Source organism: Aythya ferina (genome assembly GCF_964211825.1).
Source record: "Aythya ferina genome assembly, chromosome: 23".
NCBI classification, from domain to species: domain Eukaryota; kingdom Metazoa; phylum Chordata; class Aves; order Anseriformes; family Anatidae; genus Aythya; species Aythya ferina.
This window is the reverse complement of record NC_140321.1, coordinates 3224597-3246444: the sequence shown is the minus strand read 5'-3', so window position 1 is coordinate 3246444 and position 21848 is coordinate 3224597. Positions and strand designations below refer to the sequence as shown.

Below are 21848 nucleotides of genomic sequence, written 5' to 3'. Positions count from 1 at the left end.
GCCACATACCAAAGGACCATTACTACCCTACTCCTGATGGCCTCACTGTTTCTGATGAGATTGGCCTTTATGGCAACAGGGGCACACCACTGGATCGTGTTCAGCTGACTGTCAAACAAAAAGCAATGCGCTCTTGCAGGTACTCTTCGGACAAGACACTTTCCATTCACTCTTCCACAAGCCTGAATGGCATTGTTACTTCCATCAATCTCATATAATGGGGTTGTTAGCACCCAAGAGCAGCACTCAGCACTTCTTCTCATGAGGAAGCCTGTGCAGCTCTCCTTGATGCACTCCAGCTGACCTGGCCTTTTGCTCCTGACACTGCTGTTGATCCCATGTGCCCCGACAGGCAAAGTGGGAAAGGGCTGATCTGAAGGCAATTCTCTGCCCTCTTCAGCATGTGAATATGGTTCTACTGCACCTCCCAGTTCTCTGTTGCAGCAATATATGTAGAAAAGGGAAGGGACCCTGGGAGCAGGTTTGTGTTTAAGCTCAGCTGGGTTTCCTGTCCCTGTGCGAACTGCACAGAAGTAGTGGGCTGAGTCCTGGGGTACTAAGGCACGCAGGGACAGAGAGGACTTGGACTGGGAATTGTCCCGGGAGACACTGGCTCGGCCCTCCACTGCTTTGCCATATTTTTTAATTCCACCCTGAGAGCTGATGTAGGACACCCCCTCTAGACTGCCACTGGGTGCCTGACGGTACCAGAAGACAAGATAACTTCCAAAGGTAAATCCAGATCCCTGGCAGGAGAGCTGCATGGAGTCTCCAGGTGCTCGCAGACCTCCACCAGACACCACCAACCTCCACTGTGCCCACACGCCTGTAGGAGAGCACATGGAGTGAGGCAGTGAGAACACAGAAAGAAAAGGATGCTAACCAGAAGGCCCACCAACCCCAGACCAGCACAGCCTCAGCCGCTAACCCCCTTACTCTTGAGAAAGCCGCTCGCCAGGGGCACTGCCCCGACTGCCCTCCTCGGGGCTCAGACAAGGCTGCTCCCAAAGCCTCCCCGACCCCGACAGCCTCCCTCTCCCGCACACACAGGACACGGCCCCGGCCCCAGCCCCGCTGCCCTCCCCGCCCGCCGCTCACCTGCCGGCCCCAAGGCCAAGGCCAAGGCCAGCAGCCGCGGCCCCAGCCCGCCCGCCATCGGGCCCTGCCGCGCCCGGCGGGAGGCGGACAGGAGCAGAGCGGGGCCAAGCTCGGGCCGCTCCTGCCCGCACCACAAGTCGGGCCCTCGCCGGGGCAGCGCCCACCGCTCCGCCCGCCCAGGCCCGGCCCACACCGCCCCCCGCGGGGCCGCGGCCCCTCTTGTCCTATCGCTCCTTATCAGCGAGAACAGGCCGGCCCACAGCTCCCCACAACTTCCTTTCAGGGAGCGGGAGAGAGGCCTCCACTAAGCAGACCGAGCCACATCTTCTCCGGACTGAAAGGAGAAGCCTTCTCCGCTCCACATAGGCATGTCCACTGGTACGTCTTTCATAGCAGTATCTCCCCAGGCACTGCAACGTGGGGTGGCTGTGGCCTGATGGATCCTGTACTTTTGGTCTAACTCCAGCACAACCGATTGATCCTCAGGGGTGACCTGCTTCTGCATCACCTCTGTGCTGACAGCTCAGTCACATCACAGTATTGAAGACAGCTAAACGTTGTTCTTAGATTTTGGAACCACTGGGGGCTTGGGACTCTTTGTAATGTTAGTCCACTTTACAGGTTCTTTCACAAAGCAGAAGACATTGCTATTTTTTAAAATAAGGTCAGCACTGCCCCTCCTATTACCCTTGCTTTCCAGTGAGCCATGACTCAGACTTCCCATGGGACAATTTTCCGAGATTTTGGGGAATTCCACAATGTATTCTCTAACCTTTTTATACATAGCCCTCCTCCCACGCTTGTACACAGAAAAGAAGCACCACCCCTCCTGCATACACACACAGTCACACATGCAAATCATTGCTGCTTGAAACTGGCAGATCATATACTTCAGAAATGTATATATATATATATTTGTACTCATTCTGGTTATTGCCTTTTCAAATTCTGGTTCTTCAAAGGTTTACCTATAAGACAGGACCTAACAATACCTTAGCACAATGCTTCAGTTTGCAGGCTTTTCATACTCGGTTATATGCTAAATTAATAGAGTCATAGAATGGCTTGGGATGGAAGGGACGTCAAAAACCATATAGTTCCAAACCCCTGCCTTAGGCAGGGATGCCACCCAAGAGATCAGGTTGATCAGAGCCTCATCCAACCTGGTCTTGAACACCTCCAAGGGTGGGGCATCCACAACCTCTCTGGGCAACCTGTACCAGTGCCTCACCACCCTCTGAGTGAAGAAAGTGGTGCCCCACCTGGGCCCTCCTAACGTCTCTTCTATATTTCCCCTCTTTTAGTTTAAAACCATTCCCCCTCATCCTGTCAACATCCAAACGAGCAGAGAGTTGCTCTCCATCCCTTCTACAAGTCCCCTTCAAGTACTGAAAGGTTGCAATGAGGTTACCCAGAAGACTTTGCTTCTGTAGGCTGAACAGCCCCAGATCTCTCAGCCTTTTTTCATATGAGACCTGCTCCAGCCCCATGACCATATTTGTGGCACTCCTCTGGACCTGCTCTAACATCCTTCTTGTGCTGGGGGGTCCAGACCTAGACACAGTACTCCAAGTGGGGCATCACAAGGAGAGATTAGAGGAAGACAATCAACTATCTCTACCTATACCCACTCCTCTATTACTGCAGCACAGGATGCAGTTGGCCTCAGTTGCTCACTTAAGAGAAAGGGGTGATTAAGAGAAAGAAACTCTTGCAGAAAGGATAGGGCCATCTGTGATGCACCCTTGCTCCCTGGGAGCAGCCCACAGCTTACATAGCCCAAACCAGCTCTGCAGCTCACACAGTCCTGGCCATGCCCTGCAAAGGGATTTTTGTTAAAGCTCTGATGGATTTCCTGTCCCTGTGCGAACAGCACAGAAATAGCGGGCTGAGTCCCCCACATGCAGATGCTGGAGGGACAGAGATGATTCAGCCCGTGAATTGTCCCGGGAGGCTGTGGCTCGACCTTGTACTGCAGCCCCGTATTGCTTTTTAGTACCAGATGGCCTGCTGATGTAAGACACCCACTCGAGACTGCCACTGGGTGCCTGACGGAACCAGCGGACAGAATAATCTTCGAAGTTGAGTCCGGATCCCTGGCAGGAGAGGTGCACGGAGTCTCCAGGTGCTCGCAGACCTCCGCCAGACTCTGTCAGACTCAACTGAGCCCAAACGCCTGCAGAAGGAGAGCATAGAGAGGAGAGATGCATGTACCCACGGATGGAAGATGCCCTCCAGAAGCTCCAGCAACACCAGCCCAGCACAGAAAAAAAGCCAACCCCCTTGCTCCACACAAAGCCCCTGGCCAGGAGCACAGCCCCAAAGGTCCTGCTCGGGGCTCACACGGGGCTGCTCCCAAAGCATCGCCGACCCGGACAACCTCCCTCTCCCCCACACACCTGACCCTAACTGATAACGACGGCGAGCGCCAGGCTGCAGTGCGCCCGGCGGGGCAGCACCAGGAGACGCTCCACGTCGGTCACGGCCACCCGCCGGCCCAGCCCCGACTCCAGCTTCAGCCCCAGCCCCAACCCCGCCCAGGCCCCGCTGCCCTCCCCGCCCGCCGCTCACCTGCCGGCCCCAAGGCCAAGGCCAAGGCCAGCAGCCGCGGCCCCAGCCCGCCCGCCATCGGGCCCTGCCGCGCCCGGCGGGAGGCGGACAGGAGCAGAGCGGGGCCAAGCTCGGGCCGCTCCTGCCCGCACCACAAGTCGGGCCCTCGCCGGGGCAGCGCCCACCGCTCCGCCCGCCCAGGCCCGGCCCACACCGCCCCCCGCGGGGCCGCGGCCCCTTCGGCGGACGAGGAGGCGGCCGCGGGGCGGGGCGCGGGGCAGCCCTGTGAGGGAGCGGAGGAGCGCGGCGCTCCGGCAGCCGGAGGCAGGGAGGGAGCCTCCTGGCCCTGCCCTTGACTTGAACAAAACTGACTCCACAATCAGTAAGATTGTAACGTAGGTATGTTTATTCAGCGCAGGGCAGCACGGGGGGTAGTCCTGTCAGAAACGTGCTCACCTGACACCTCAACTTGCTTTGCTTAAATGTAGTAAAGAGTTACCTATGCATGAAGTTTCACAATACGCCCATACGAATTCATAACCTGTCCCCGCTTCGTATTAAAACTAGTTCCAAGGAGTCATTTCCATAAACTCCTCCCATCTGCGCTTGTGTAGTGTATTCTGGTGGTGGTCATCGGGGATCGTGGGGATGAAGACTGATGACTCTTCCTCCTCACCGCTTGTTGACCTCTTGTCTTTGCACAGACTCAGTTGCTCCTTGGCTCTTGTCCATTCGCAGTAACAGTTTCTAACAGTTTCTTAAGATAGGCTCACACTCTTATTAAGAGACTGACCTTGGTAAGGGGCACAAGGCTTCTTGCTTTAGTTAATTTGCACAATGCACCATAGGTAGCAAAGACACTAAGCAGCATCCCAGCTGTTAGCCAGGGGAGTTTTAGGTTAGGAAGAACTTCTTTACTGAAAGGGTTGTGAGGCATTGGAACAGGCTGCCCAGGGAAGTGGTGGAGTCACCATCCCTGGAAGTCTTCAAAAGACGTTTAGATGTAGAGCTTAGGGATATGGTTTAGTGGGGACTGTTAGCGTTAGGTCAGAGGTTGGACTCGATGATCTTGAGGTCTCTTCCAACCTAGAAATTCTGTGATTCTGTGATTCTGTGATCCTAGTTTAAAGCCGTCAGTGCTCTATCGCTACTTGATAAGCTTCTCCTAACTCCCTCTCTTATCCTCACCGTCAGCTGGCCGGTGGACAAATAACCAACACACCAGAAGAGATGCCCCTGAGGCTAACTAGAAGAAAAGTCACAATTCAACTTGGTGTGTCTCAAATATTTTGAGTGCATTCCGGGAGAAAGTGATATTGGAGGGTTGACTCATGCACATATCCTATTTGGATTAAGGCCTTAAAAAATCAATAAATTGTAAATATCTCTGGAAGCTGTACCAAACTAAAAATGAAGAAACACAACTACAACAACAATAACAACAACAACAAAAGAAACAAACAAACAAACAAAATCCTTTATTTCTTTCTTGTAAGCACTGCTCTGCAGCAATTACAACATCAGTGTGTTATCAACATTATTTTCAGCCTAAGTACAGAACACAGCACCCTTCCAGGAACTTGGAGGAAAATTAACTCTATCCTAGACAAAACCAGCATTCTGGCTCACTTGTAATGACGGATTTCTTGAGTAGTCCCACTACCTGAGAGAATCCCTGGACACCCCTCTACTGGTGCATCATGCTCTGGCAGCACAGGCCAAAGCTGCAGTCTGTCCCAGCCCACGTCCTTGCTGGCCCCTTTGCTGGGGCACACGAGTGAACATGGAGAGGGTGAGAAGACCCAGTAGGAGGTTCATGTCAGGGAACACTTCAGCTTTCTATCCTCACAGAGGCAGCACAAAAGCAGCAAGTGCAGTCCCAGGGATGCAAAACATGCAGGACAATATATTTCAACACCTAGAAACTGTCCTAGGAGGTGGTAGGCTGCACACCCACACATGGCAGCCTTCCATAAGGTGTAGGAAAAGGAATCTTTGCTGTAGACGGAGACCAAGAGGAATGCGGACCTGTGTACATGCTGGTATCATGAGATGCTATAGTCATTCACAATCAGCCTGCATCCCCAGCTGGTGACGTGCACGGAAATCACAGAACCATAGAATCATTCAGGCTAGAAAAGACCTGTAAGATCATCAAGTCCAACCATCAAGCTCACCTACCAAATCCTGATACGGATAGAATAAATATAACATGCACTTAGTGTCCATCCTGCTTCCTACTGCCCTGCAGACTCCTTGGTGGATGAGGAGGTGAGCATAGGGCAGAGAGAGGGGTGGGAAGGAGTCAGTTGCTCCTACAGCACCTACAGCAGCCAGAGGCTGCAATATACGTAGCCTCTGTGGCAGCAATATATGTAGGAAAGGTGAGGGGCCCTGGCAGCAGGTTTGTGTTAAAGCTCAGCTGGATTTCCTGTCCCTGTGCGAACTGCACAGAAGTAGTGGGCTGAGTCCTGGGGTACCAGGGAGCTCAGGGACAGAGAAGACTTGGACTGGGAATTGTCCCGGGAGACACTGGCTTGGCCCTCCACTGCTTTGCCATATTCTACAGTGCTACCATATTTGCTTTGGTAGGACACCCACTCGAGACTTCCACCGGGTGCCTGACGGTACCAATAGACATAATAATCTCCAAAACGGAGTCCGGATCCCTGGCAGGAGAGATGCACGGAGTCTCCAGGTGCTCGCAGACCTCCACCAGACTCCACCAGACTCAACTGAGCCCAAACACCTGCAGAAGGAGAGCACAGGGAGCAGGGATGCGTGTGCCCACGGATGGAAGATCCTCTCCAGAAGGTACAGCAACTCCAGACCAGCACAGACAGAAACGCCAACCCGCTTGCTCCACACAAAGCCCCTGGCCAGGAGCACTGCCCCGACTGCCCTCCTCGGGGCTCAGACGGGGCTGCTCCCAAAGCCTTCCCGATCGCGACAGCCTCCCTCTCCCGCACACACCGGACCTGCCCCGCTGTCCTCCCCGCCCGCCGCTCACCTGCCGGCCCCAAGGCCAAGGCCAAGGCCAGCAGCCGCGGCCCCAGCCCGCCCGCCATCGGGCCCTGCCGCGCCCGGCGGGAGGCGGACAGGAGCAGAGCGGGGCCAAGCTCGGGCCGCTCCTGCCCGCACCACAAGTCGGGCCCTCGCCGGGGCAGCGCCCACCGCTCCGCCCGCCCAGGCCCGGCCCACACCGCCCCCCGCGGGGCCGCGGCCCCTTCGGCGGACGAGGAGGCAACCGCGGGGCGGGGCGCGGGGCAGCCCTGTGAGGGAGCGGAGGAGCGCGGCGCCCCGGCACGAGCCTGGTCGTTCCCTCGGATGACCCGAGCAGCCTGGATGCGGAAAACCGAGTGGCCTCCATGAAGAAATCCACCTGCAAGCCGCAATCCCCTGCTCCGCTGCAGAACACGACTGCCTCAGAATCGATCGCCTGGCGAGACACACGATAAATCATCTCTAACTCACTCAGACTCATTGAACTCCCAGGAAACTAGTGGTTCCTCCACAGCAAATAAATTCAGCAGTTCATCTCTTCTGCACAAGAAAATAGTCCCATTCAGGATCAGAGGGAAAACCTGTCCAGTGTTTAACCATGGAATCATAGAAACATGGAGAACGACACCTCCTTGCTGCAACCTTCTCTCAGACAGCTGCAGAGAATGATCGGGTCTCCCCTCAGCCTGCTTTTCTCTACACTCAAAAAAAAACAGTTCCCTCGGCTGCTGATGAGAACACTTGCTTTCTAGTCCCCTCGCCAGCTTTCTTGCTCTTTGCACATACTCAAGCAACTCAATATCCTTCTGTGGTTGTTTTACTTGGGTGGACAGCCGAGTTCCACCACAGCCGCTCTCTCACTCCCCCTCCCCAAAGAAAAAGGGGGAGAACAAACAACACAAAGGGCTCAAGATTTGACATAAGGATGATATAAGTAAATGCAAAAATAAGAAGGGGGAAAAAAAATAAAAGGCAAAGGCTGCATGGAAGCACAGAGAGAGAAAAGCAGTTACTCTCTACTTCCCATCAGCGAGCAACATTCAGCCACATCCTGGGAAGCGCGGCCTCAATACACATAGTGGTTGTTTGGGAGAGCACACCCTTCCACAACGAGGCCCCCCACCTCTCCTTCACCTTTCCCACATTTATTGCTCAGAGTGACATCATATGGCATGCAATAGCCCTTTGGTCAGTTTAGGTCTGCTGCCCCAGTGATGTCCCCTCCCAATCACTTACACACCCCCAGTCTGCTGGCTCCTGGGGGGTTGGAGGGAGTCCTGATGCTGTGCCAGTAGTGGGCAACAATAAACGAAACGCTGGTGTGACACCAGTGCTCTTCTGGCTACAAGTGCAGGGCACAGCACTGTATGGGCTGCTGCAGGGAGAGTTAGCATGCAAGCCAGACCCAGCACACCTCCTTGTAGTGAGGGGACCAAAATGAACACAGTATCAGAGATGTGTTGTCACCAGAGCCACATACCAAAGGACCATTACTTCCCAACTCCTGATGGCCTCACTGTTTCTGATGAGATTGGCCTTCTTGGCCGCAAGGGCACACTTCTGGCTCATGTTCAGCTGGCTGTCAAACAAAACCCTCAGGACCTCTTTGGCCAAGACACTTTCCATTCACTCTTCCACAAGCCTGAATGGGATTGTTACATCCATCAATCCCACACAACGGGGTTGTTTGGGCCCAAGAGTAACACTCAGCACTTCCTCTCTTGAGGAAGCCTGTGCAGCACTTCTTGCTGCACTCCAGCTGACCTGGCCTTTTGCCCCTGACACTGCTGTTGATCCCATGTGCCCCGACAGGCAAAGTGGGAAAGGGTTGAGAACAATATGGTTCTGCTTCTCCTCCCAGCTCTTGGTGGCAGCAACACATGTAGAAAAGGGAAGGGACCCTGGGAGCAGGTTTGTGTTAAAGCTCAGCTGGGTTTCCTGTCCCTGTGCGAACTGCACAGAAGTAGTGAGCAGAGTCCTGGGGTACCAGGGAGCTCAGGGACAGAGAAGACTTGGACTGGGAATTGTCCCGGGAGACACTGGCTCGGCCCTCCACTGCTTTGCCATATTTTGTTATTCTACCCTGATAGTTGATGTAGGACACCCACTCTAGACTTCCAGCGGGTGCCTGACGGTACCACAAGACATGATAATTTCCAAAGGTGAATCCAGATCCCTGGCAGGAGAAATGCACGGAGTCTCCAGGTGCTCGCTGACCTCCACCAGACTCCACCAGACTCAACTGAGCCCAAACGCCTGCAGAAGGAGAGCACAGGGAGTGGGGCAGTGTGTGCCCATGGACAGGAAGGATGCTTTCTAGAAGCTCCTGCGACTACAGCACAGCACAACCTGAGTGACCAACCCCGGTGCTCCCTAGAAAGCCCGTGTCCAGGGGCACTGCCCCGACTGCCCTCCTCGGGGCTCAGACAAGGCTGCTCCCAAAGCCTCCCCGACCGCGACAGCCTCCCTCTCCCGCACACACTGGACACGGACCCCTACCAATCTGCCCTCCCCGCCCGCCGCTCACCTGCCGGCCCCAAGGCCAAGGCCAAGGCCAGCAGCCGCGGCCCCAGCCCGCCCGCCATCGGGCCCTGCCGCGCCCGGCGGGAGGCGGACAGGAGCAGAGCGGGGCCAAGCTCGGGCCGCTCCTGCCCGCACCACAAGTCGGGCCCTCGCCGGGGCAGCGCCCACCGCTCCGCCCGCCCAGGCCCGGCCCACACCGCCCCCCGCGGGGCCGCGGTCCCTTCGGCGGACGAGGAGGCGGCCGCGGGGCGGGGCGCGGGGCAGCCCTGTGAGGGAGCGGAGGAGCGCGGCGCCCCGGCAGCCGGAGGCAGGGAGGGAGCCTCCTGGCCCTGCCCTCCCGGCGCTGCCCCGGCCTCGAGCCCCGCGCAGCCCGGCAGGAGGGAACCGGCAGTGCTGCGCCGGAGCCACACGGAAAAGCTGCTCGGCCGCTCGCTGCCTGCTGTGGCCACGAGAGCCACCAGTGAGAGCCTCATCTCTGCCGTCCTGCAGCTGGAAGTTCCCGTGCTCAGGAGCTCTTGGTCCCATCACAGCCTGAGCACTGACATTACTGTCAGGGAAGGAGATAGAGGGAGACAGCCAGGGCATGAAGTAGAGCAAAGTGTTTGTTACCGATAGGTGGACCTCCAGTAGAGGGTTGTAGAGCAGGAACTACGGTGGAGAGAGAGAGAAGCCAGAAGCCAGCCCTGTGAGGAAGTGACTAACACAGGTGCTGAGTAAAGAGCATGGGGTGATGTGGCAGGGAGGCTTCACAACACCCACAAAAGGGGGCTTAAGCAGAACCACCTTCAGCACTTGCACGTAGCTCAGAAGGTCCTACAAGGCACCATCAAGGAGAAATCCTCAAGCCCTTTCTAAGTAGAGGGCATGCTGGGGTACGTCTCCAAGTGTCATAGGCAAAGTTAGGGCTAAGGATGGAAAGGCTTTTCATGATGGAACTCCATTTGCGGTGTCCTCAAAGCACAGACTTCATGGGTACATCATGGCTTAAGTCATGAAACTCTGCAGCTTGACCAATGCTGCACCATGAGAGGACACGACACCTGCTGGTTTCACCCCCGAGCTCCAATACATCTTACTGAACCAGCAGGGACACCACAGTCTCCTGCAAACAGAGGGAAAGGGGAGCAGAAGAATGCAAGTATTGTACAAACTCCCAGATGACGAAGTGTGCTAGCAACTAATTGGAACATAAACTGAGTACAAGCTCAATATGATTTCAATTGGATTGAAAATGATGGGCATACAGAGCAGGAGAAAGCAGAAGAGTAGCCACATGCTCTCAGTGCAGACTCAGACTCACCATCAGCTGGTCTGTGGACCAACAACCCACTAGTCAGAAGGGATGCCCATGAGGCTAAATGGCAGGAAAGTCACAATCCAACCTGGTGCATCTTGAGCATTTTGAGCACGTTCCAGGGGATAGTGATACGAGGAGCGGCTGAGGGAGCTGGGCTTGTTCAGCCTGGAGAAGAGGAGGCTCAGGGGCGACCTTATCGCTCTCTATAGGTACCTCAAGGGAGGCTGTAGCGAGGTGGGGGTTGGTTTGTTCTCCCACGTGCCTGGTGACAGGACGAGGGGGAATGGGCTTAAATTGAGCCAGGGGAGTTTTAGGTTAGATGTTAGGAAGAACTTCTTCACTGAAAGGGTTGTGAGGCATTGGAACAGGCTGCCCAGGGAAGTGGTGGAGTCACCATCCCTGGAAGTCTTCAAAAGACGTTTAGATGTAGAGCTTAGGGATATGGTTTAGTGGGGACTGTTAGCGTTAGGTCAGAGGTTGGACTTGATGATCTTGAGGTCTCTTCCAACCTAGAAATTCTGTGATTCTGTGATTCTGTGATACTGGAGGGGTAACTCATGCATGTGTTATTTATATTAAGGCCTTAAAGAATCAGTAAATTGTAAATAGAACATACTAGAACACTGCAGATGTAAAAACATAGCCGTTCAATCACACTCATTCTTCCCTCTCTGGGATGGGGGATAAAATCAAAAAAAAAAAAATAAATAAATAAACTGAAAGCTTGTGGGTGGACCTGGAGACCGTTTAATGGAATAGAAAAGGGAAGATAATAATAACAATAATGATCATGACGATGCCAGTACTACTATTAATAGTACATACAAAATAAGTGATGCAGAATGCAATTGCTCACCACCCGCTGACTGATGCCCTGTCTATCCATGAGCAGCCAATGTCCCCTTCCCCGTCAGCCACCCCATATTAATTGGTCAGTGGAATGTCCTGTGGTAAGGAATATCCCTTTGGCTAGTTCGGGTCAGCTCTCCTGGTTCTGTCCCATCACAGCTCCTACTGCATCCCCAGCCTGGCCACTGGCAGGAGGGCGTGAGAAGCTGAAAAGTCCTTGGCTTAGTGTAAGCACTGCTCTGCAGTAATTATAACATCAATGTGTTATCAACATTATTTTCAGCCTAAGTACAAAACACAGCACCCTACCAGACACTTGGAGGAAAATTAACTCTATCCTAGACAAAACCAGCATTCTGGCTCACTTGTAGTGAGGGATTTCTTGAGTAGTCCCACTACCTGAGAGAATCCCTGGACTCCCCTCTACTGGTGCATCATGCTCTGGCAGCACAGGCCACAGCTGCAGTCTGTCCCAGCCCACGTCCTGGCTCGCCCCTTTGCTGGGACATGTGAGTGAGCATGGAGAGGGTGAGAAGCCCCAGTAGGAGGTTCATGTCAGGGAACACCTCAGCTTTCTGTCCCCATAGGGGCGGCACAGAAGTAGCAAGTGGAGTCCTGTGGATGCAGGGCATGCAGGACAATATATTTCAACACCTAGAAACTGTCCCAGGAGGAGGTGGCACACCCACACATGGCAGCCTTCCATAAGGTGTAGGAAAAGTAATGTTTGTTCTTGAGAGACCAAGAGGAATGTGGACCTGTTTGCCTGCTGGTATCATGAGATGCTATAGTCATTGACAATTAACCTGCATCCCCAGCTGGTGACATGCATGGAAATCACAGAAATGTAGAATTATTAAGGCTAGAAAAGACCTGTAAAATCATCAAGTCCACAATCAACCTTACCTAACAAATCCCTCCGGCGGGAGGCGGACAGGAGAACAGGCCAACCCCCACCTCGCTACAGTCTCCCTTGAGATACCTATAAAGAGCGATAAGGTCGCCCCTGAGCCTTCTCTTCTCCAGGCTGAACAAGCCCAGCTCCCTCAGCTGCTCCTCGTAGGACTTGTTCTCCAGGCCCCTCACCAGCTTCGTTGCCCTTCTCTGCACCCGCTCAAGCACCTCCATGTCCTTCTTGTAGCGAGGGGCCCAAAACTGAACACAGTACTCGAAGTGCGGCCTCACCAGAGCTGAGTACAGGGGGACGATCACCTCCCTAGCCCTGCTGGTCACACTGTTTCCTATACAAGCCAGGATGCCGTTGGCCTTCTTGGCCACCTGAGCACACTGCTGGCTCATATTCAGCCGACTATCCACCATCACTCCCAGGTCCTTCTCTGCCTGGCAGCTCTCCAACCATTCCTCTCCCAGCCTGTAGCTCTGCTTGGGGTTATTGCGCCCCAGGTGGAGGACCCCGCACTTGACCTTGTTGAACTTCATACAGTTGGCCTCAGCCCATCGGTGCAGCCTATCCAGATCCTCCTGCAGAGCCTTCCTACCATCAAGCAGATCGACACTCGCACCTAGCTTGGTGTCATCTGCGAACTTACTGAGGGTGCACTCGATGCCCTCGTCCAGATCATCGATGAAGATATTAAAGAGGACCGGCCCCAGCACCGAGCCCTGGGGGATGCCACTAGTGACCGGCCTCCAACTGGACTTGGCTCCATTCACCACGACTCTTTGGGCCCGGCTATCCAGCCAATTTCTACCCCAACAAAGCGTGCGCCAGTCCAAGCCAAGAACTTAACATATTCCTCTGGACAGGTTGAATGCAGCTGCTTGCTGCCTCCTGGGTACTTGCATGTTGCTAGGACATTTGTTGTCGACGGAAGGAAGACACAGACGCTCAATATGAGTGATCAGTGAACTTCGATTTATTGGATAGCTCAGTCGTCTTTTATCTAATTCAATATAATTAGCTCATACATATTGCAAAAGCTAAGCTCATGATTGGTTAGTGCATTTCTCTATTCTATCAGCTAGTTTCCCACCAAAGTAACACAGTTAGTACTTTCCCAGCATACCAACAGATATCATGTTCTTGTACCTGAAACCTCCCTGAAACCTCCCTAAAACCTCCCAGAAACCTCCCAGAAACCTCCCAGATTTTACGTACTTTCTCAGACTCATATGAGCTGCGTTCGATACTTTGTTAGCTCGCGACCTCCTAGTTGCTCAACATTCACATGACCTACTTCACTTAACCATTCCTCCACAATTCCCCCGTTTTTATTTTGGGCTATAAACACCTTCTCTGTGAGTTGTTCTAGTTTCCTAGATAAGCAGCTAAAGACTACCCGTGCAGCAATTATAATCAATACAATTATAAGCAAAAGGCGAAGTCCCTCTTTGATTAAGTTAAAAACCCATCCCCCTACATTTCCAAAGACAGATTTAAGCCAATCATCAAACCAATTATTCTGTATCGTAATTTTTTGTGTATGATCCATTAACCATTTCAATTGATTGTGAATTGATTGCCCATGATCAGAGAGATTAAAGCAACACATTCCTTCTACATCTTCACACCCATGTCCTTGAGCTAATAACAAGAAATCAATAGCGGCCCTATTTTGTAATACAGCATGTCTTATGCTCTCCATATCTTGCGACATTTCAGAAAGAACTTGTGTTGTTACATTTGATTGTTTAACAGCCCAACAAGCAAGCTTATTAATGTTAGTCAAAGCATGTGCAGTTCCCACACCAGGCACTAAAGAAGCAAAGAATCTTTCTGCTGGACCCCACAATTGTACACCATCATTACAGTCAGAACCCAAAGTTTTTAATTCTCGTTTAATTCTTCTGCTCCCTGTCGAGTTCTGCCACGAGTGTAAATCTGGAACGAAAAGTGTAAGTCGTCCTAGGTAACACGGACCCCCAAAAGCACTGGCTGGTATTCCTTGCCATGCACGGTCCCCACAGATTAAAAACATACCAGGTGGCAAAGCTTTGGCCTGACTTTGAAACCAGATTGAATTGGTATCACCTATTCCATACGCCCCAAATGGTACACTAATATTCCCGGTGTTGTTCCATCCACAGTAATGTCCTATGATTTCAGCCTGTACTATGGCAATAAATGAGCTCTCACTAACACAGTACACAGCACACTCACACCCAGAGCACACTTGCACACCCAGAGCACACTTGCACACTCAGAGGCCTCTTGCACATCTCACTCTCAATCATACCACAACCTCAATCATACCACAAGAATATGATTTAGAATGATAAGCAAACAAACAAGTATTGCCTCTCATTGTGTTCCTCCTGAAGTGACTTGCAACACTTTGTTTTAAAACCTTACCCTTACACAAATACTTTCAACACAAAATACCTGGACATTTAAGAATAACACATACAATTATTAACACTCCAGTTAGTATCCCTTTTTCATTGCAAGGTAAACCTCTTATAAAAAGAATGCCAGAGAGAAGCAGCACAGCTGCCGCTGCTTCCATGGTTACGTCAGACAGGCTGCAGGGTCCTGATGTCCGTCCCTCTGCTCTGTGCCGACTCGCCACACGGTGAGGGTCGGCTGCCGTTCGATTCCGCGGAACTCTGAGTGCAGCGCTGCTCGTGGCGGTGACTGAGGGGGGGGAGGCTCCCATTGCCCCGTAGCCCCCTGAGGCAGCGTTATCGTTCTCACTGAAGGCAGCAGTGGGCAATCCCCAGCTCCAGCACTTCCCGGCAATCCCAGTCGCTCTGTAGCGGTAGCAGTAACTCTCTGCTCAGCCTGATGTATAACTAAGGCGTTAGTGAGTGTTCTCCAAGGCTTCAATAATTTTTTAGCAGTCTTATTTTCATCAAACAATTTGTCCCCAAATTTACGCCACTCTGTTTGTTCAAATACTGTATCAGGATTGATAAAACAACCCTTAGCTACCCCATATGCTAATAATCCTGGTAAATCCTTTTTACAACATATATCCTGTGTGCCCCGCTTTTCTAAAAAGCATTTGAGCAAATCATACGCCGCTTGTCTCTCCATACCTTTATATACGTCGGTACCGTTGCAGCCTTTGCAAAGACCTCGGCGACGCTTTCCGGCGGGACCCTCTATAGGCTCATCCCGGGTGCGAGGACTCCCTTTCCGAGCTGCGGGTGTGGGGATTCCAGGTTTCTTGTCCATTCACCTTTCAGACCTCGGATGCAGGGATTCAGCAATTTATAATCCTTTTCACCTCCTGAGCTGCGTTGCAGGACCGGTCCTCGTATTCCGTCCAACCGTGGCTCGCAGGTACAATTCCAGCGCAGGTTCAACTCCAGCAAAGTCCCTGTTCCTGTATTGCAGGTCCCTGTTCGGGCGCCATTTGTTGCGAGGACATTTGTTGTCGACGGAAGGAAGACACAGACGCTCAATATGAGTGATCAGTGAACTTCGATTTATTGGATAGCTCAGTCGTCTTTTATCTAATTCAATATAATTAGCTCATACATATTGCAAAAGCTAAGCTCATGATTGGTTAGTGCATTTCTCTATTCTATCAGCTAGTTTCCCACCAAAGTAACACAGTTAGTACTTTCCCAGCATACCAACAGATATCATGTTCTTGTACCTGAAACCTCCCTGAAACCTCCCTAAAACCTCCCAGAAACCTCCCAGAAACCTCCCAGATTTTACGTACTTTCTCAGACTCATATGAGCTGCGTTCGATACTTTGTTAGCTCGCGACCTCCTAGTTGCTCAACATTCACATGACCTACTTCACTTAACCATTCCTCCACACTTGCAGTGCAATTAGGATGAGCCATAGCCTGAGGCTAGGGTAGGAGAGAAGATTTTTGAGCAACAAGGGATTCTCCCAATCTTTCCCATACTATATTCTATGGAGTATCTCCTAGAGAAAGACCTTGGGCACACTGCAGGAGATTCAGCAATCCCATTCTCTGCAGCAACTGTACAGGCCTAGGGCTGTAGTAGCCTCCTTGGCCCTTGTCTGGAGCAAGTACTGACAACTGCAATGCTGCTGGTGACAAGCCATGTAAATGTAAGAAACGCTGGACGTATAAGTGCATCACAGGGTCTCTGTGTACTGTGCTCAGCCCCGCAATGCAGACTTCATTACTTGGATCTTACTGCCCTGAAACACAACTGGAGTCACAGCACAGCTCTTCACACAACTGCTTTTCCTTTTCCAGCTCATGGAAATGGCACAGGGACGGGTCACTGAGGGAAGTAACAATGGAAATAGGCAACGTTTTTTCTAAAGCCCAAGTGAAGAAGGAGACCAAAGGCAGGCAGAGAGGGGCTGAAGGCAGCTAAACTACGCAAGCTGGTTTGGTGACCAGAAATATGCTAAACATCCTCCTCAGATTACATTATGGGTTTTGGGGACTTTGGAGAAAGAACGTAGTGTTAAGAGAAAGGAGCTCTTGGCAGAAAGGACAGGGCCATCTGTGGCATACAGTGATGCAACCTTGCTCCCTGGGAGCAGCCTACAGCGGACACAACCCAGATGAGCTCTGCAGCTCACACAGTCCTGGCCATGGTCTGGCTAGTAAAGACAGATGTAAAGAAGGCATTAAGAACATCAGCCTTTTCCTTGTCCTTGGTAGTCATGTTCCCCGTCTCCAGTAAAGAATGGAGATTCTCCTTGGCCCTCATCCTGCTGTTAATATATTTATTTAAAAAAAAAAAAAAAAAAAAAGTTATATTTAACCATAGTTGCCAGGTAGAGCTCGTATTGGACTTTGGCCTTCCTGATTTTTTTCTGCATATGCTGCCAACTTCCTTGTACTCTCTGTGAGTTGCCTGCCCCTTCTTCCGCTGAACATAAAGTCTCTTTTTCTCCCAGGCACTCAGCAAAAGTTCCCTGTACAGCCACGCCAGTCTTCTTCCCCACTTGTTCATCTGTCATCCCGGTGTCTTTCTCTGACACATGGCAGGGAGTTGCCTCACCAGTCCAACTCCTGCTCACACTCCCTGATAGGCCTTAATCTATGCACCTTCTCCTGAAGCTCTGCCACCAGGATGATCAGAATCCCCACCTCCTCGAACCTCAAGCAGGCAATATCTCTGTCACCCTCCATTGGCAGCATCAGGCTCAGGCACTCCCTGTAGCCAAAGACCTGAAAAGCCGCAGCTTTGGGCAGGCACTCAGTCTGAGTTGCCAGTCTTTTTGATGAGTGCATTGGCAAGCGCTTGCCGCCTGGTGGTGACCATGGCTGGGTTTGCTGTCTGGGAGGTAGCTGGTAGGTGAGCCGGTGGCCTAAGTGGGGAGGGATACTTCGCCCTCTTTGCTCACCCTGCTGTGCAAACTGATACACCATGCCCTGTTTGCCTGCCTTGGTCGCCAGGCTGATGGTTGCTCATGCTCCCCAGGGGCTGCCTTTCTATCACATGGGGTGCTTCTGGCTCTGATTAAGCCTCATCAGCCATCCTCATGAGGGCTGACGGGTCCTGCCTGGCTGCCCTGAGAGGACTCCTGCAGAAAACTGAGTGGCCTCCATGCAGAAAAATGCCTGTCTGCTGTGATCCCTGTCTCTTCTGCAGATCATGACTGCCTCGGAACTGATTACCTGGCGAGACACATGATAAATCATCTCTAACTCACTCAGACTCGTTGACCTCCCGGGAAACTAGTGGTTCTTCCACAGCAAACAAATTCAGCACTTCATCTCTTCTGCACAAGAAAATAGTCCCATTTAGGATCAGAGGGAAAAGCTGTCCAGTGTTTAACCATGGAATCATAGAAACATGGAGAACGACACCTCCTTGCTGCAACCTTCTCTCAGACAGCTGCAGAGAATGATTGGGTCTCCCCTCAGCCTGCTTTTCTCTACACTAAAAAAATCAGTTCCCTCGGCTGCTGATGAGAACACTTGCTTTCTAGTCCCCTCAAAAGCTTTCTTGCTCTTTGCACACACTCAAGCAACTCAATATCCTTCTGTGGTCGTTTTACTTGGGTGGACAGCCGAGTTCCACCACAGCAACTCTCTCTCTCCCCCTCCTCAGAGAAAAAGGTGGAGAAAAAACGACACAAAGGGCTCAAGGTCTTAGATGAGGATGATTTAATTAAAGGGAAAAGGAAGAAGAAGAAAAAAATAAAAAAAAAAAAAAAAAAGGAAAACGCAGTACAGAAGCACAGAGAGAGAAAAGCAGTTACCCTCTACTTCTCATCAACGAGCAACATACAACCACATCCTGGGAAGCAGGGCGCCGCGGCCCCTTCGGCGGACGAGGAGGCGGCCGCGGGGCGGGGCGCGGGGCAGCTCGGCGGGCAGCGGAGGAGCGCGGCGCCCCAGCAGCCGGAGGCAGGGAGGGAGCCTCCTGGCCCTGCCCTCCCGGCGCTGCCCCAGCCTCAAGCCTTGAGCCCCCCGCAGCCCAGCAGGAGGGACCCGGCAGTGCCGTTCCGGAGCCACACGGAAAAGCTGCTCGGCTGCTCGCTACCTGCTGTGCCCACATGAGCCGGCAGTGAGAGCCTCATCTCTGCCATCCTGCAGCTGCAAGCACCCGTCCTCAGGATCTCTTGCTCCCATCGCAGCCTGAGCACTGACACTACTATCAGGGAGAGGGAAATAGAGAAACAACCAGGACATGAAGGGGAGCAAAGTGTTTGTTGCCAATAGGTGGACTTCCAGTGGAGGGCTGTAGAGCAGGAACTACGGTGGAGGGAGAGAGGAGCCAGCAGCCCTGTGAGGGAGTGACTGATGCAGCCGCTGAGCAAAAGGCATGGGGTGATGTGGCTGGGAGGATTCACAAAATCATCAAAATGGGGCTTAAGCAGGACAAGCACTTCCCTAGTCCTGATGGCCACACTGTTTCTGATGCAGGTCAGGATGCCATTGGCCTTCTTGGCCACAGGACACACTGCTGGCTCATGATCAACTGGTTGTCAAACAAAATCTTCAGGCCCTTATCTGTCAGGACATTTTCCATCCACTCTTCCCCAAGCCTGAATGGGACTGTTACGTCCGTCAATCCCACAGAATGGGGTTGTTAGCACCCAAGAGCAGCACTCGGCACTTCCTCTCATGAGGAAGCCTGTGCAGCTCTTCTTGATGCACTCCAGCTGACCTGGTCATTTTCCCCTGACACTGCTGCTATTATGTGCCCTGACGGGCAACGTGGGAAAGTGCTGAGCTGAAGGCAGTTCTCTGCCCTCTTCAGCAAGGAAATATGGTTCTGTTGCCCCTCCTTGTTCTCTGTGGCAGCAATGCACATAGGAAAGGCAAGGGGAGGAGGTTTCTGCTAAAGCTCAGCTGAATTTCCTGTCCCTGTGTGAACAGCAGAGAAGTAGCGGGCTGAGTCCTGGGACAACAGGACTTGAAGTGACAAATAAGCTTTGGACTGGGAATTGTCCCGGGAGACATTGGCTCGGCCCTCCACCGCTTTGCCGTAGTCTTTTGTATTACCAAATGCATTGATGAAGGACACCCACTCAATCCTGCCAAAAGGTGCCTGGCGGTACCACAGCACATGGTAACTTCTGAAGTTGAAGCCTGATCCCTGGCAGGAGAGGTGCACAGAGTTCCCGGCTGCTTGCAGACCTCCACCAGACTCCACCAACTTCCACTGTGCCCACACCCCTGCAGAAAGAGAGCAAAGGGAGGGGGGCAGTTTGTGCTCATGGACAGAAGAGGATGCTAACCAGAAGCCCCAGCAACCCCAGCCTGGCATAGCCTTAGCCACTAACTCGCTTGTTCCCAAGAAAGACCCTGACTTGGTGAAGGCAATGTAGCTTGGGAGCAGGTTTATGTTTAAGTCTGGCTGGATTTCCTGCTGCTGTGCGAACCACGCAGAAATAGTGGGCTGAGTCCTGGGGGTGCAGGCCATGCAAAAGCAGAAATGCCACAGACCGGGAATTATTGCGGGAGGTCGTGGCTCTACCTTTTATCCCTGGCAGGTAATGAATGTCTGAAGAATCATAGCTGATGTAAGAGAGGCACTCAAGACGGCCACTGGGTGCCTGACGGTACCACCAAAAATAATAGTTGATCAAAGTCAAAGCATATCCCTGGCAGGAGAGGAGTACAGAGTCCCCAGGTGCTCGAAGACCTCCGCCAGACTCCACAACCCTTGGCTGCGCCCACACCCCTGTGGAAAGACAGTGCATGGAACCAGACAGTACAATGTTTCCCAGCTGCATGTTTGCTCCCAGCACAGCCTGATTGAACAAACCCCTTGCTCAGAACAAAGGCCATTGGCCAGGGGCACTGCCCCGACTGCCCTCCTCGGGGCTCAGACGGGGCTGCTCCCAAAGCCTTCCCGATCGCGACAGCCTCCCTCTCCCGCACACACCGGACACGGACCCCTACCAATCTGCCCTCCCCGCCCGCCGCTCACCTGCCGGCCCCAAGGCCAAGGCCAAGGCCAGCAGCCGCGGCCCCAGCCCGCCCGCCATCGGGCCCTGCCGCGCCCGGCGGGAGGCGGACAGGAGCAGAGCGGGGCCAAGCTCGGGCCGCTCCTGCCCGCACCACAAGTCGGGCCCTCGCCGGGGCAGCGCCCACCGCTCCGCCCGCCCAGGCCCGGCCCACACCGCCCCCCGCGGGGCCGCGGCCCCTTCGGCGGACGAGGAGGCGGCCGCGGGGCGGGGCGCGGGGCAGCCCTGTGAGGGAGCGGAGGAGCGCGGCGCTCCGGCAGCCGGAGGCAGGGAGGGAGCCTCCTGGCCCTGCCCTTGACTTGAACAAAACTGACTCCACAATCAGTAAGATTGTAACGTAGGTATGTTTATTCAGCGCTGGGCAGCACGGGGGGTAGTCCTGTCAGAAACGTGCTCACCTGACACCTCAACTTGCTTTGCTTAAATGTAGTAAAGAGTTACCTATGCATGAAGTTTCACAATACGCCCATACGAATTCATAACCTGTCCCCGCTTCGTATTAAAACTAGTTCCAAGGAGTCATTTCCATAAACTCCTCCCATCTGCGCTTGTGTAGTGTATTCTGGTGGTGGTCATCGGGGATCGTGGGGATGAAGACTGATGACTCTTCCTCCTCACCGCTCGTTGACCTCTTGTCTTTGCACAGACTCAGTTGCTCCTTGGCTCTTGTCCATTCGCAGTAACAGTTTCTAACAGTTTCTTAAGATAGGCTCACACTCTTATTAAGAGACTGACCTTGGTAAGGGGCCCAAGGCTTCTTGCTTTAGTTAATTTGCACAATGCACCATAGTTAGCAAAGACACTAAGTAGCATCCTAGTTTAAAGCCGTCAGCGCTCTATTGCTACTTGATAAGAATCTCCTAACTCCCTCTCAGCCTTACCATCAGCTGGCCAGTGAACCAACAACCAACACATCAGAAGGAATGCCCCTGAGACTAACTAGAAGAAAAGTCACAATTCAACCTGGTGTGTCTCAAACATATTGAGCGCATTCCGGGAGAATTTGATATTGGAGGGTTGACTCATGCATATACCCTATTTGGATTAAGGCCTTAACAAAACAATAAATTGAAAATATCTCTCTGGAAGCTGTACCAAACTAAAAAAAAAAAAAAAAAAAAAAAAAAAAAAAAAAAACCAAAAAAACAAGAACACAACAACAACAAAAGAAGCAAACAAAAAAATCCTTTCTTTCT

At 52.7% G+C, this 21848-nt stretch overlaps 1 protein-coding gene, 2 long non-coding RNA genes and 2 gene segments (V, D, J or C); 1 reads left to right on the top strand and 4 right to left on the bottom strand.

Annotated features, from left to right (window-relative positions):
- The window catches only part of LOC311423015 (uncharacterized protein), a 219465-nt gene that overhangs the window by 102541 nt on the left and 95076 nt on the right, over positions 1-21848 (bottom strand). The window lies entirely within an intron of this gene.
- Positions 1-21848, bottom strand: part of LOC311423019 (T cell receptor delta constant-like) — a 97035-nt gene that overhangs the window by 35044 nt on the left and 40143 nt on the right.
- LOC311423059 lies at positions 1840-3862 on the bottom strand. The gene is made up of 2 exons (XR_014685561.1): positions 3670-3862; positions 1840-3274 (listed from the first exon to the last, which is right to left on the bottom strand). It is a non-coding gene; the product is annotated as an uncharacterized lncRNA (long non-coding RNA).
- On the top strand, positions 13061-17350 carry LOC311423065. The gene is made up of 2 exons (XR_014685566.1): positions 13061-13126; positions 16063-17350. It is a non-coding gene; the product is annotated as an uncharacterized lncRNA (long non-coding RNA).
- Positions 18365-20791, bottom strand: LOC311423022 (immunoglobulin heavy variable 3-11-like). The segment is given in 3 exons: positions 20616-20791; positions 20160-20366; positions 18365-19858 (listed from the first exon to the last, which is right to left on the bottom strand).